Here is a 9,958-nt window from a genome sequence, read left to right as displayed (position 1 = left end):
GAGCTTCACACAACGTGCTTTGGGAACTCAGGGAAAGGGTTCAGTTCTCAGAAGGAGCCTTGTGGATGGCCAAGGTAGGCCTCTGAGGGTAGGTCAGGCTTGACAGAATAAGCAAGAGAGTGCCGTGGGCACAGGGAATAGCAAGAGCAGAGCTGGCAACCAGGCAGGAAGGGCAAGCAAGGGAGGGTGTGCGTTCACACCACAGCTGCACAAGGGGAAGGGGGGCACGCAGTGCATCTCATTGCCCGCATCCAGGTTAGGTGAGCTCAGCCTTCTGCTTGGTGAAAGCGTGAGAAAGACGGAGAACAAACGTTCAGCAGTGATGGCAGCACCATCGACAGACAGGTGAGTCTGAGTGCGAGCTGTGAGCAGGGATGTGCTGCTTGTGAGCCCTTCATTGCCCTGGGTGAGACCCTGTGGTGATCTCACCTGGACCCAGTTTAGCCTTTTATCCCGCCAAGGGCTCCATCCCAGCTGAAGGAGCAACGCCGGGAACACAACACTCGTCAGCTCTCAGTTCCTGCCCTAGGTGTGGTCCCCTGCATGCAGAGGGACAGAATAGGTGCTTGAGAGAACCCTAAGCACCCACCTTGGTGTGACTACTTCATGAGGCCCACCACCAAACAGGGACCCTGCATGCTTGAAGGCCAGCAGCAGGCACCACTCTGACCTCATGCCCTCAGCACCTCCAAAAGCCCTCCACCCTCTTAAGAAGGGCCTAGCCTCATGACCCTGGTCTGCCTTTGGGCCAGATCTCCCTGTGCAGGGGTGGCCAAGGTCCCCACTTGCCCACACCTCAGAATTTGCAGCCTAGGACGCAGCCACTCTTTTGTAAACTGCACCCTAAATCACACAGCATTTGTGTAACCACCCATTTATTCACCCCAAACTTCCAGCTTCCTTTTACAAATTACTCTTAAAACAGTCTGACTTTGGGAGGCCGAGGTGCACGGATCACGAGGTCAAGAGATCAAGACCATCCTAGCAAACATGGTGAAACCCCATCTCTACTAAAAATACAAAAATTAGCTAGGCATGGTGGCGCATGCCTGTAGTCCCAGCAACTTGGGAGGCTGAGGTAGGAGAATAGCTTGAACCTGGGAGGGGGAGGTTGCGGTGAGCCCAGATTGCACCACTGCACTTCAGCCTGGCAACAGAGTGAGACTCCGTCTCAAAAAAACAAACAACAACAAAATAGTCATCAGGCTAGGTGTAGTCGCTCAGACCTGTAATCCCAGCATTTTGGGAGGCCAGGGTAGGCGGATCACTTTAGGTCAGGAGTTCGAGACCAGCCTGATGAACATAGTGAAACCCTGTCTCTACTAAAAATACAAAAATAAGCCAGGCATAGGGATGCGTGCCTGTAATCCCAGCTACTCGGGAGGCTGAGGTACAAGAATTGCTTGAACCTAGGAAGCAGAGATTGCAGTGAGTCAAGATCACACCACTTCACTCCAGCCTGGGCGACAGAGCAAGAATGTCTAAAGAAAATAATTTTTAAAAAATCAGTCTGTCATCAGTGGGGGCTTAGCCAAGGTCAGTCCTGGGCCAATTTCTTGGCCCAAGAAATTTCAGCCCATCCCTTTCCTGAATTGCAGTCTCTCCACACTGACCGCCTACGTCTGCCTGTGTCCCAGGGGGCTCTGGGCTGATGGGGGTGGCTGGCTGGGAAACGTGGCCTGTGATCAGCTCCAGGAGCAAAACAACCCTGATAACAGGCCCATCAAAGGGAGGGACGAGAGTCTGGCAGCTCTGTCTGCCCAGACAGCCTGGTGACCTCAGTCTCCTTCAGAACCTTCGGGACAGTGTGGCACCAACCGAGCTGTGGAAACAGTCCAGTGACACACTCGCCCCAGTCTGGGGCACAGGGACCAACGGGGGCTCACCGAGCAACCCATGGCACCCAGGACCCCACCCGACACAAGGGACAGCAAAACAAGCTTTGAGGCGGGGCTGCCTGGCTCTGAGGCTCATGAAGAAGTGCACGCTCAGCCTGCTCTATCTGACCCCTCCCCACTTGTTTTCCTAGTCCCGTTTCCTGCCAACTTCCCTGCCACTCCCACCGCCCCACCACCAAAACACAGGGCATTTCACAGCCTTTGTCAACATTTCCCGGTTAGCTGGCAGCCCCAGGGTGTTCTAGCCCATTTGCTTCCTTACGCCAAGTCCCTCTCCAAAGCCTGGGTTCCCCTTTACCAAAGAGTTGGGCAAAGGCCTTGTTGAGCCACATTTGAAATCCCTAGGGATCCTATCAGCTAAAGAGCAAAGGTTAATGTGTTATGACATGGATACCCTTCCCCAGCCCTAATTAGTTCACTTTATACATCCTATGTTGGATTTGCTTACTCTACACCTTTTCGCTTGACACCTTGTATTAAGTTGCCAAGTGCCTTCACATCCAGTTTCCTTTCACAGAACCACAGGATACATCTTGCCATCCCACACTTGTCTGGGCCTCCCTTTACCACTCTGTCTTCACAGCTCATCCTTCAATACTGTGTAAGCCCCGCCTCCTTAGCTCCACCCAATAAAGTCAGTCCCAGCCCCTGCTGTGCCACCATATACCTGGTGAGCACTTACATCATCACACTGCACTTGTTCACAGCTAGTGCTGTACTGGTAAACAAAGCCCTGATCTGTAGTGTGGGCCAATTTCCCACTAAATACCGTCACCATCGTCAGTTTCAAAGAAATACTGCCGGCCAGGTGCAGTGGCTCATGCCTGTAATCCCAACACTTTGGGAGGCCAAGGCAGGCGGATCACCTGAGGTCAAAAGTTCAAGACCAGCCTGACCAACATGGAGAAACCCTGTCTCTACTAAAAATACAAAAAAAAAAAAGCCGGGTGTGGTTCCACATGCCTGTAATCCCAGCTACTCGGGAGGCTGAGGCAGGAGAATCACTTGAACCTGGGAGGTGGAGGTTGCAGTGAGCCGAGATCATGCCATTGCACCCCAACCTGGGCAACAAGAGCAAAACTCCGTCTCAAAAAATAAATAAATAAAATAAAATAAATACTGTCACCATGGTCAGTTTCAAGCCACTAATGGGATGTCACCATCAAGCTGGAAGACAGGCACACAGGGGGCTCTGGAGAGCCAGGGTGAGGAACTCCAGCCCCCCACCATCTTTCTGGCTGATCCACATGCTGGTAAGGGCAGGGGCTCTGTCGTGCCATACTAGGGACTGGCCCCTAGCATCTTCTCCTGCCCCTTCATCCTGTGACACTAACCTGTGAACATGATGCTTACAGATGGAGCAGTCCTGTGATTTCCGTATTTTCCAGTGTGAACTGCTGGACTGTATAAGCACTGCTGGGCATAAAATGACCAGCAAAGTGGAGTCACTCAGATGGCATGTCACACCACTGACATGCCCATGAATGTAGATGGAAAGCTTTTGTGAGGGGGAGGCTCACTCCCCTGAGACACAGTGCTTACCACCTTCTTAGAAGACAAGCCAGGTTAGACAAACTGAGCCACCCTGCCCCCAAACCCCAGCCCCACCATTCCTGAGCAGAGAGAGGCTTTCCATGACAGCCCCATGTCCTGACCTAAGCCAAGCTAAGACAGTATAGAGAAGACAAGAGACTGGGTCACCAAGACCCCCTGGGCCTCACATGTCCAGGCATATTCCCTCTGCTGCCTTCTTGTATCCCTTAACAAGCTGACCCACGTCACATAGCAAAGGGGGACCTCTCTCCTAAGTTAGCCGACCAGGCTGAGTTTGTAACCATAAAAATAAGAAACTAACCATTTATGTCCTTGAGTGCTGTCTCCCAAGGTTGCTAAAAGCAGGCCTCTGGCATTCCTGATAAGAACCAGACCAGATGCAGTTGGCTGAAGACAAGATGGACTCCAGCACTGACCTTTCACCAAGTTTTCCTTATAATAATCACATCGTAATACTAAAAATCACACCCAGGGCTGGAGATTTAACGCACTAATGAGACATATGATGCATGAGAAACACATAGTCAAACTGCGCAGGTGCTAAAAGTTCCCCATCCCTACATGCCTACATGTCACTCCTTTTTCTCGCCTCAGCTTCCTTAAAATGACGAGCCAAGTCCTTCCAGGAGCTAGCACCAGGATCCCTTTCCCATACAATGCTCACGCGCAGTTGCTCCAGCCACAAGCCTATGAAACCTTGCCTGAGTAAAAGTTCTATTTGGCCTGGTGTTAATTTCTTTCTTTTCTTTTTTTGTGCGGGGGGGGGGGGGGGGGGGGACGGAGTCTTACTCTGTCGCCCAGCTGGAGTGCACTGGCATGATCTCAATTCACTGCAACCTCCACCTCCCAGGTTCAGGCGATTCTCCTGCCTCAGCCTCCAGAGTAGCTGGGACTACAGTTGTGTGCCACCACGCCCAGCTAATGTTTGTATTTTTAGTAGAGACGGGGTTTCACTGTGTTGGCCAGGATGGTCTCGATCTCTTGACCTCATGATCTGCCCGCCTCGGCCTCCCAAAGTGCTGATATTACAGGCGTGAGCCACCGCACCCAGCCAGGGTTCATTTCTATTTATATGAGAGCCAAAAACTAGAGGTCCAAGCTGGGATAACAAAGCCACTCCCGCTGCTTAGAGTACCCCACTGATAATAGGAGTTAAGAAGAAATCACTTAGGCAGATAGTAAGGATATGGGAGTCCTCGGTAAGGCTTTTCTTTTTAATGAAAAGCAGCCCAAAATCATTTTCTACCAAACAGCAGCCTATAAAGTCAAGCTGCAGATACAGACAAACAAGCTGGGAGCTTACACGGCTGAATGTCAGCAGGAACTAGGGACTAGGGACTAGACATGTTCAAGATGGGGGCTCCATCATCCCTTCTTTGCCAGCCACGTGTACAGTAAGGAGCAGACAAGATGGCACCGGCCAAGGAGAGTTCATTTGCCTCATAGGATTAGGGTGGGGCAACAAGCCTTCCTTGCGCTATGTAAATATCACACCTGATCAAAACAATCTGTGATCCCTACGTAAATCAGACACCGCCTCCTCAAGCTGGACTATAAAGTCTGGTGCATCCACCACCAGCCAGTCTTTTCCACTCAGAGACCCCTCTCTCTCTATAGAAAGAGCTGTTTCTCTTTCTCTTCTGCCTATTAAAACTCCGCTCCTAAACTCCTCGTGTGTGCCCATGTCCTAAATTTTCCTGGCGCAAGGAGACCCACCCCAGGGTATATACCCTATACAATGTAGCTACTTCACCACAGTGGTCACCCTTCCCACCTGCCCTCTCCCTAGCCCTCCCCCCAGGGGTCTTCCAGTGCCCACAGGTTGGCATCTCCTTGGGTCTGAGAAACAGAGCTCATCACACGTTCTGTTTACAGACTGAATGCTTGTGTCCCTATAATATCCCTAAGTTGAAACCTAACCCCAATGTGATATTTGGAGGGATAGGCTTTGAGAGGTAGTTAGGTCGTGAGAGTGGAACCCTCATGAATGGGATTTGTTCCTACAAAAGGGACCTCAGGGCTGGACACGGTGGTGCACATCTGTAATCCCAGCACTTTGGGAGGCCGAGGCAGGTGGATCACCTGAGGTCAGGAGTTCGAGACCAGCCTAACATGGTGAAACCCCATCTCTACTAAATACAAAAAAAAAAAGAAAAGAAAATTAGCTGAGCATGGTGGCGCATGCCTGTAATCCCAGCTACTCGGAAGGCTGAGGCAGGAGAATCGCTTGAATCCGGGAGGTGGAGGTTGCAGTGAGCCAAGATCATGCCATTGCACTCCAGCCTGGGCAACAGAGTGAGAATCCGTCTCAAAAAAAAAAAAAAAAACGGGCACGGTGGCTCACACCTGTAATCCCAGCACTTTGGGAGGCCAGGTTGGGCGGGTCACCTGAGGTCGGGAGTTCGAGACCAGCCTGCAACATGGAGAAACCCCATCTCTACTAAAAATACAAAATTAGCCACGCGTGGTGGTGCATGCCTGTAACGCCAGTTACTCAGGAGGATGAGGCGGGAGAATCACTCGAACACGGGAGGCAGAGGTTGGGGTGAGCTAAGATCACACCATTGCACTCTAGCCTGGGCAATAAGAGTGAAACTCCATCTCAAAAAAAAAGGGACCCCAAAGGGTTCCCTTGCCCTTTCTACCCCATGAGGACACAGGGAAGACAGACAGCTATGTATGAGGCAGGAAACCAGGCTTCACCAGACACCAAATCTGCCTGTCCCTGATCTTGGACTTGGACTTCCCAGCCTCCAGAACTGTGGGAAATACATTTCTGCTACCCAGTTTATGGCATTTTGTTACAGCAGCCTGAATGGACTATGACATTCATAAATACTGTTAAGCACCTGCCATGTGCCAGGCCCAGGGCGAGGCTCTGGGAAATCAAATACAAACCCCCGAACATTCCTCCCCTGGGAACTCTGGTGGGGGTGAGGAGCAGATAAACAAATTCAAATATGGTAGCCAGTGCTAAGTGGGAAGTCCGCTCCAGGCAGAGTGGACCGCAGAGATAGGATGGCCAGCTTTAGCAACAGTGCCTCAATGGACACAGCACTTTACAGTTTACAAAGCACTTTACTTCCTTTTCTTCATTTCATCCTCATAACAGGGCTCTGAGAGAAGATGCACAGGAGGTATTTTTTTTCATAGATGGGAAACTAGGGTTCAGGGAGGTGGTCACATTAGGTGTAAGTATAGTGCCTGGCACATAGTAGGCCTTGGCTAATATTAAATTGAATTAAATATCATTTAATTCAAGTTAAATGACCTGGTTGAGGCAAGAATCCAGCCTAAATCCTCCCTTGGGATTATTTCCACTCAACTGTGAGGTCAAGGACAGAACCAGGCTTCCCAGTGCCAAGACTCTGACCCAGGCTTTCCACTGTCGCACCAGGCAACCCTAAGCAAATCACTTCACTGTCCTTAGCCTGAGAGCTTCCTCGGCAAAATGTGCAAGGTATTGTTGGGCTCTACCAGCTAGAAGTCTCTTCTAGCCAGAGCTGAAAGGAAGCATGATCCTCCTATCCAGGGAGATATGCAAACAGAGACCAAAAAATCCCTTGATGGGGCTGCCATGGAGGCTTCAGACTAAGGACTGGCCCCCAGCATCTTCTCCCGCCCCTTCATCCTGTGACACGAACCTGTGAACATAATGCTCACTGACAGAGCAGTCCCTTGATTTCTGTATTTTCCAGTATGAACTGCTGGACTGTATTAAGAGCTGCTGGGCATAAAATGACCAGGCAAAGTGGAATCACTCAGATGGCATGTCACACCACTGACATGCCCATGAGTGTAGATGGAAAGCTTTTGTGAGGGGGAGGCTCACTCCCGTGAAACATGGTGCTTACCACCTCCTTAGAAGACAAGCCAGGTTAGACAAGCTGAGCTACCCTGCACCCCCACCCCTGGCCCCACCATTCCTGAGCAGAGAGAGGCTCTCCCTTACTTGGTTGCTAAGTGAGGGGGATCTTGTAGAAGCCTGTCAGAATGTGACATTCACAGGCTATTTTTTGGCATAGAATCTGAGAATGCTGTGCTAGAAGGAAACTTCTGACTGACCATCCAAGGTGAAGAGGAAAGAGAACTGGCTTTAGGTCAGGCATAACAGGTCCAAACCCTGGCCCTGCCTTGGTAAGAAGCACCATCTTTCTCAGTCTCCATGACTGCATCTCTGAAATGGCAATAAAAATGCCTGTGTTACCCATCACATAAGGTGATGATGAGGATTAAAGGAGACAGTGCATGGAGAATGCCTGGCTGCCTCCTCTCTGCTCTCTTCACTCCTTGCTCTCCACACTCGACGGAGCTCTCCGGGAGCGGGGACCACATCTCACCCTGTATACCCCCAGCCCTCAGCACACCACCCAGAAAGGGCCCCCAGTTCACATTTGTTGGATGAGTGACTGAACTCAACTGCTTTACCCACGAGGAAACAGGTCCAGAGAGGCAGAGGGACCTGGCCCAGTCCACAGCCAGGGAGGGAAAAGCCAAAACCGAACCCTGGGACCCCTGACTCCCAGCCCTGTCTCTCACACACACACCATCTTGTGCATGCAATGTTTGGCAAATCCCTCTTTGCACTTTTGTTTACTTATTGAGACAGGGTCTCATTCTGTCACCCAGGCTGGAGTGCAGTGGCATCATGATCATGGCTCACTGAAGCCTTGACCTCCTGGGCTCAAGTGATCCTCCCACCTCAGCCTCCAGAGTAGCTGGGGCTACTGGTGTGTGCCACCACACCTGGCTAATTTTCTTCTTCTTCTTCTTTTTTTTTTTTTTTTTTTTTGTAGAGATGAGGTTTCACCATACTGCCCAGGCTGGTCTCGAACTCCTGGGCTCCAGTGATCCACACACCTCGGAGGGATTACAGGCATGAGCCACCATGCCTGGCCCCTCTTTGCACTTTGGAGCCTTTCGTCTTTCAATTTCTTGGTTGATGAGTAGCAGCTTTAGAGCAAGAACCCAGGTCTGTCAGATGCCCACGCGAAGGGCTCATTTTACAAGGCCCACCAAAAAGCTCAAGTGGGACCTGTGCAGCTTTTGAGATCTGTTTCCCAGCCGTGGATTTAGCCAGTTTTCCAAGTGAGGAGACTTGACTGGGATGGTGCTTCACCATTCCACTTCCTGTGTGGACGCTGATACTGGAGAGCAGCCAGCGTCTGCGGCCCCAGACACATGGCCTGCCCCCCACTCCACCTCAGTGGATCCTTACTGCCAAAAGCTAAAAAACAGGACCTACTGTCTTTCATCAATTCTAAGACACAACACATATTTTTTTCAAATTTCAGCATCTCTGAGATCAGAGTGAGACTTAACAATTGATGGTGTCTTACAATTACAATTTATAGTGTTTATTCTTATACGGTATTAATAGAACATAAAACAAACTTGTGTCTTGAAATTGTCTAGGATGAAACACAGTCCAGTATTGGCCAGCTGGGCAGTGTCACTGCAGGTCTGTGCACTGTTTCACCTGGGCTATTTAGACCCTGGAAGTTCACTTCCTTCTGAGCTCACTGTCCCTTATTTCACCAATAGCGAACATAGAACCACAAAGCCAGACACCTGCAAGCCGAGGAGAGAGGCCCTCACTAGACACCAATCGGGCCAACACCTTGATCTCACACTCCTAGCCTCCAAAACTATGTGAAATGGCTCCTGCTGTTTGAGCCACCCAGGCTGTGGCACTTTGTTACAGCAGCCCTAGTGAACTAATCCAGTGAGGAAGCTGAGGCACAGACAGGTAGAACAGTGAGGAAGGGGCTAAGAGGGATTTTGCACCCAGGCTGTTGGCTCCATAGCCCATGCTCCAAACCATGACCCCCACCACAGAGGAGGCCTCATGGCTCCAGCCCAAAGCAGTGCCACTGCTCAAGGGCACTCCTGCTTCCCAGCGCACGGGTAGGCCTGGCCACCCTAGATGGGTTCCTAGCTGCTCCTCTGCATCAAATTTTTCCAGCTCAGTATGGAGTACAAAACCAGGATGGGCCTGGGACAGAGGGGAAGATGGACCACAATGGTAGGGCAGAGAAAGTACACACACACATGTGCACACACACAGCCCTTGTATCCAGGGTTCTTGTCTCCTAGAGCACTGTTCTTTCTGCCTCTTCACATTACCTTTCTGCCTCTTACACTCCCAAGGCAACCCCATAGTCTGATGCTCAGCCCTGGTATGAATCTTGTCATTAAAAATCCGGTACCGGGTTACAACTACCACTGGCCAGGCACCATCGGGATCGTTGTGTGTATCATCTCATTTAATCTTGACAACCATCTGAGAGGTCACAATCATAACAGTCATTGACAAGCGAAGACACTGAGGCCTAAACAGATTAAATGGTCCAAGGAGTGAAGCCAGAATGTGGAAGAGCTAAGATTCAAGACCAAGTCTGTCTCATGCAGAGGCCCAGAGCTACCAAGCTGCACAGCTCCAGGGGCTCCATTCAAACAAAGTAAAAGCATATGATATGATTGGTGCTCCCAGGAGCCGTGCAGCC

The sequence above is a fragment of the Gorilla gorilla genome, chromosome 9 (genome assembly GCF_029281585.2).
Source record: "Gorilla gorilla gorilla isolate KB3781 chromosome 9, NHGRI_mGorGor1-v2.1_pri, whole genome shotgun sequence".
NCBI lineage: Eukaryota > Metazoa > Chordata > Mammalia > Primates > Hominidae > Gorilla > Gorilla gorilla.
The sequence above is the reverse complement of the archived record's forward strand: the minus strand, read 5'-3'. Positions refer to the sequence as shown.